We start from the raw sequence: 6,092 nt of genomic DNA on the forward strand, positions 1-6,092 counted from the left end.
TATCAGTATGTTTATGCTTTTGTATGGTAGAGGATGTCATACTCATGTAAAAGACGCATAAAAACTCTTCCTGTCAGAGCAATGACAGGCTCATCATGGTGAGTGATGAACGTGGGAGTAATTAACACAGCATTATGAAAACTTTGAATGTGATTGCATGGTAATTACTTGAGTTATGGATTCGCTCTGTTCCCTGTAAAGAATGGAGGATGATTTGTTGACTTGAGATAGGTGAGAAAATGAAAGTGCCTGGACCTCGTCAGAACTGCTTAAAGATGCGTTCGCTTCTACATTCATATGCAAACACATTTTTTTTTTCTTTTTTTCCCTTTAATCCTTACATGTTCACACACTGTGACAGAGGTGACCTACATTCAGAAGGTGAGATGTATTGACAGAATGAGGGTTAGCATAGGAAATGAAGACCAAGGATGAAGAACGTGCTACTCTGTTTATTAACAGAGCACCTATAAATATTACAACATTACAAGGCTTAAAGGGATAGTTCACCCAAAAATGAAAATTATCCCATGATTTACTTACTCTCAAGCCATCCTAGATGTATATGACTATCTTCTTTCAGATGAACACAATCAGAGATATATTTAAAAATATCCTTAGTCTTCCAAGGTTTATAAGGGTTGTGAAGGGGGGGCGCATTCTGCGTACAGTTGTCCGCTGGAAGCTAGTTATTTGAATTTATAAAGTTTTAAATATGGATGTTTTTCTTACAAAAACACATCGCTTCGCTTCAGAAGGCCTTTATTAACCCCCTGGAGTCTTATGGATTACATTTTTTTTATGGATGGATGCATTATTTTTTACTTTAAAACGCGGCCCCCCCATTCACAACCATTATATACCTTGGAGGACTAAGGATATTTTTAAATATATCTCTGATTGTGTGAAAGTCATATACACCTAGGATGGCTTGAGGGTGAGTAAATCATGGGATAATTTTCATTTTTGGGTGAACTATCCCTTTAAGCCTGGAATACACTACATGACTTTTAAAATCTGAACAGATTTTAAAGCATCTTACGTTTGCAGAGTTTGTAAATGTTCCAGAAAAATCTGGCCATCATACACTAGACTTGTTGTTCTGAACACAAACTCATGCAGAAACATGCGCCTTGTTGCTAGGAAACACATGACAAATAAAAACAATGTGTTCTAAAATCAGCTCAAAATGTCAAACATGAACCAGTCTGAATATAAAAACATCTGAGTCTGTACCTATCACTACAAGATTTTCCAAAACGTTGGTCGACTCCAACTGCTCCCAAAATCTGCATATTTGTTCTGACTTTTGGCAACTAGAGTCGACTCCTGGAAGTTGTGGCAAAAATTTTCACTGTAAAAAGTAATACGCTATATCTACTACATAAAATTTTGGCAACAGATTACAAGCAATATTATCAATTAAATTCAACAAATAGAATTGAGTTAGAATTAATCAAAAACAAAAATATCTGAATAACAGACAGATGTCAAAGATGCATTAATAACTCTTTATTTTTTATTGTCAACATTGGAGACACCTGATGATAACAAGCAGAATTACTAAATGAAAGAGAAACACAAAAATTAACAGAGGTTTAGATGTTGATTGTATTGAAAATGTTTGGTCACCATTATGGTGATCAGTGTTTCGTTTAGTTGGCCACTTTGAATAATATTGCTTGTAATCAGTTGCTACAATTTTGAGTAGATAGAGTGTATTACTTTTTACAGTGTTGGCAAAAGTCATAGTGTATTTCAGAGTTTAACTGCATTGCATGCAATCACGTTGTAATTTGTAAAGTATAGCTTTAGTTTACATAATCTGTATTGGGACTACATGAACAATTTTCATTCATCCAGGCAGGGAATTGCCAGTCCCCTGCATGCTTTGCAATGGTATACTGGGCTAATTTTGAAATTAGAACATTTTGAAATTGTTATTTTATGTGGGATTTAAAAGGGTTTGTTTTTAAGTACCATTAATTTACCGTGGTACTGCCACTGTACTTTTTGCAATGCTAAAACCTTCCGTTTTTCTGTGCTTTCTCTAAGTGATAGCTGACCGATGATTTCCCTCCCAGAATCCTATTGCATTAGTCCTGGAGTATAATTACTTGAGCCAATTCTAATGCTAATCTATATGCTGTAGTAGCGACACCTAAACGGACCTGCAAAGGTGGTTAATTGAGAACTGCAGTGCGAGGAAAAGAGCCTGTGGTGCTGTCAACTGCAGCTGAATTGTGTTTGACAGGATCTCATTTCATTCCCTTTTGTCAGCACAACATACATTGCCATCTGCAAATGATCCTTTCTAGTCATGCTGTGGCAAATGATAACCAGCCTATTGGCCAATATAAAAGGCACTATGGTGAAGGCTTGAATATGATCATTGTGCCGGTAGTAAAACCAAGGGCGTATGTTCACCAGAACCAGTCAGTGTGGTTTGTCAGAGGAGACCTTGAGGCCATAGAGATAAATGGGCCCTTAAATTCTCCTCTCCACTCGGCTACCAATGAATCACTTTAAATGCATTGTTTTAGGAGGTTCATATGTTAGTCACGTAAGGAAAGTAGTTCCAACTCTCTCCACTTTTTATCGCACAATAGATACAGGATAAAGCAGGACAGATAATGGGACAGGGGTTGTGTGGTCGTGAAGGTGCACCTTTCGGGTTAACAAGGGCATCAAACTGAGTTTATTTATAGGCATTCACAGTTTTCCTAGGGATTGGCAGAGATTTGCATAATTATCAGAATTCACACAACACTGCCGCTGCAGATAACGGGATAGAACGACCAGAGTCCTGTCTCCCAACCAGGCAGATTTACAGTATAAACGCACCATGGGACACTTTATGAAGAATCGACTCTAATGAAGCAGCACAAGAAAACATGCGGCTCTCAAAACTAACCAGCAAATATAGGCTATTGAAATACAAGCTTATACATGTTTAAATGTGTGTGTGCAAATGATTTTAAAGAGAGCCAGGATTCCAGCTGTGCTTTTGTCCTCCTGTAATGGGCTGACTTATCTTAGTTCCCTCTGGTTGTCTTCTCCAGCACATCAGGCATATGTTAAATCCATTAGTCATTAAACTGCCACCAGTGAGACGAATATGACTTTCTGTGTGTGTCTTTTAATGTTAAATCAAACTACACAGTAATGAAGACATGAATGTTATATTGTCTTTCTTTAGAGGTTGTCAAACATTCTTTTACTGTCAAAACATCAAGTGCTTGAAAAAAATTGGTATATCTTTTATTACTATTGCTCATACTGAGGGTTCAGGGTTTAAATATTAAATTATTAAAATTAAAGCACAATATATTTGTACCATGTTGGTTATCTGTTGAGATTCGAGATTAAAAAAAAAAAACAATTATCAGTATCAGTTGATATTTAATTGTACATATCTTTTTTCTCAATATTTTATTCAGATTACCTGTTTTCATATAATCTTTAAAAACACTAATAAATTAATTACACTGTTAAATGTAATCTTTAGCAAATTTCAAAATGAATATCCATTTTTTATAGTGTAAATAATATTTTGATGCTTAAATAGCATTTAAGATGACTGATTTTAGTTTATATTTAGATGATTTAGACAAAATTGTATAGAATTGTAATATTAGGAGTTATATCAATGATAATAATTATTAGCTGATACGATAATCCAATAATTATTATCATCGGTAACTGCTAATATTAAAATTCTATACAATTTTGTCTAAAAAAACTAAAAATAAACTAAAATCAATCATTTTAAATGCTACAAGTGAATTTAGAATTTGAATATTGTTGTCACTAATTAAATTATAAATATGAAGTAAAAAAATATTATTATTTCTGTTAGGGTGTGAATATGTGTAGTATGGAAGCCTATTTCTGCCATATAAGAAAAAAAAAAAAGATATGCTTTGGTAAACCATAATTATGATATTGAAGGTCATAATTATGACATAAAATGTCCAAATGATGAAGTAAAAATTATGAGATAAAAAGTAAAAAATGATTGAGATTAAAATTTTAAATGATCACAAACATTCAAAATTATGAGATAAAAAGTCATAATTGTAACATAAAAAGTAAAAATTATAATGAGTTAGAATTAAAATGAGTTTTTGTCATAATTATGACTTTTCATTACATAATTTTGACTTTTCATGGTAGTTTCTACTTTTTTTTTAAATCATAATTATGACCTAGTATCTTATAATTTTTTTTTTAACTTTTTTATCTCATAATGACTTAATGTCACAATTAATTACAAAAGTATAATTTTTTTTCTTACGTGACGGAAATTGACATTTTTTGGTCCCATGAGGAAAACAGCTTATAAATTATATTAACTGACGTTTTTTGAAAATTTAAAAATGCAGAAAGTTTTCTGTGATGGGTAGGTGTAGGGTTAGAGGATAGACATAAACAGTTTGTACAGTATAAAATTCATGTCTATGAATTGTCCTCATAAAACGTGAAAACCCAACGTGTGTGTGTGTGTGTGTGTGTGTGTGTGTGTGATATGGAGAGGTCCCATATGGCCGTTTCCCAGGTGTGATTGAGTTAGCCTGCTCTGAGTGATGGACTGGTGGGTGGACAGAGGCATAATGTGAAAGTTAGAAAGCTTACATAACATTTCACACGTCTTTCCAACAGCCCACCTCCATTTTGAGCCGTTATTGAACGTAGCTTAGCTACTAGCTTACAACGAATGCCGGCAGGGTTCAGCCACAAAAACATGTATACGCACACTCTCTCATAAAGAAACAATTTCCTAACTGACAGGAACCCTTTGTGCGCACAATGCAGCCGGATCAGGATCTGCAGCAGGAAGCGAGTGTGTTCGACAGATACGAAGGGGTCCAGAACAGAAAGACCGAAAAAAGGGCTGGATTTGAATTCATTAGCTGTCACTCGCTCTGACAGCAAGTTAGAGCCATGATTCTGAGTGCGTGCAAACCACACACATTAAAGCCGGAACTCAGGAGAGGCCTGGACTCTTGCCAGTGTTTAGTAATTAGTGAGAGGAGGCCATCACTCACATTGTCATTGTATTGTACCAGCTCTCACTAACACTATTAGGGTGCACACACAGAGTATCCGCATGTGTGTCTTGAAAAGCAACAATTTGGGTCAAGCCACACTTGAGCATGACACTTTTTCTCTCTCACTTACAATTTTTCTTCATATAATCATCTGGATTCCAGCTGAGCTCTCCATCAATGCTGCTTGAAATTCAAAGCGTCTTTTTTCTTGTCTGTTCAAAGCTTTCGGTCACATTCACAGGCATTCAAGCTCTCACCTAATCAAATAGCTTGTTTTAATTCACTCAGTCGCACCTTTTCACTCTCTCCCTTCTTTCCTTCAAATCAACAAACCGACTTATCTACTTTCACACACACTCATCTCCTTGGGTTATGTTCTTCGTATTTCTCCTTCAACCTCCTCTACTCTTTTGTCTTTCCAGTCCAGTATTTGTGCACGTATATGCAGAGGCGCCATGAATCTATTTTTCTTTTCCTGTGAGGAGCATCAGTTGTAGTCCTGGCACGTTTCTTTTCTTAGGCATGAATAAGACATGAGGTTAGACAAAAAATCACTTTTAAAGAACTTCAGTACTATGTAAGATATAGTGCAAGATGTGTTTTTTCTAGTAGTAAAGGTATTGTTGAACGTGAGGGGACACTGGGTTCTCATTATGACAGTAAGTAAACATTGTTTTTTGTTGTTGTTGTATGGTAAAGAGTTATGAGATTTTGATAACACGCGGGAACTCTTCTGACTCATTTCATCTGTTGAGTCCTTCAAGGTAAGATCTCCACAGGTGAAAACATGAGCTCCTTTATATTGGAAAATGAAGATGTGCTTCTGATGAAATGAGGCACTGACACTGTTTTTCATGTTTAAAGCTGCCTGTTTTTAAGCAATCTATTGAATATGCCATATAAATAAACATGACGTGACTTTAATGGAGTGCTAATTTGCAGAACTCATGCTAACATACCATGTTGTTATGATCATCTTACGCTTTCTATTTAAAAAATGCTTGCTGTTTTCTCATTTTCTGTTGTGTTTATTTTGTTACT

This window comes from Ctenopharyngodon idella, chromosome 23 (assembly GCF_019924925.1).
Source record: "Ctenopharyngodon idella isolate HZGC_01 chromosome 23, HZGC01, whole genome shotgun sequence".
NCBI lineage: Eukaryota > Metazoa > Chordata > Actinopteri > Cypriniformes > Xenocyprididae > Ctenopharyngodon > Ctenopharyngodon idella.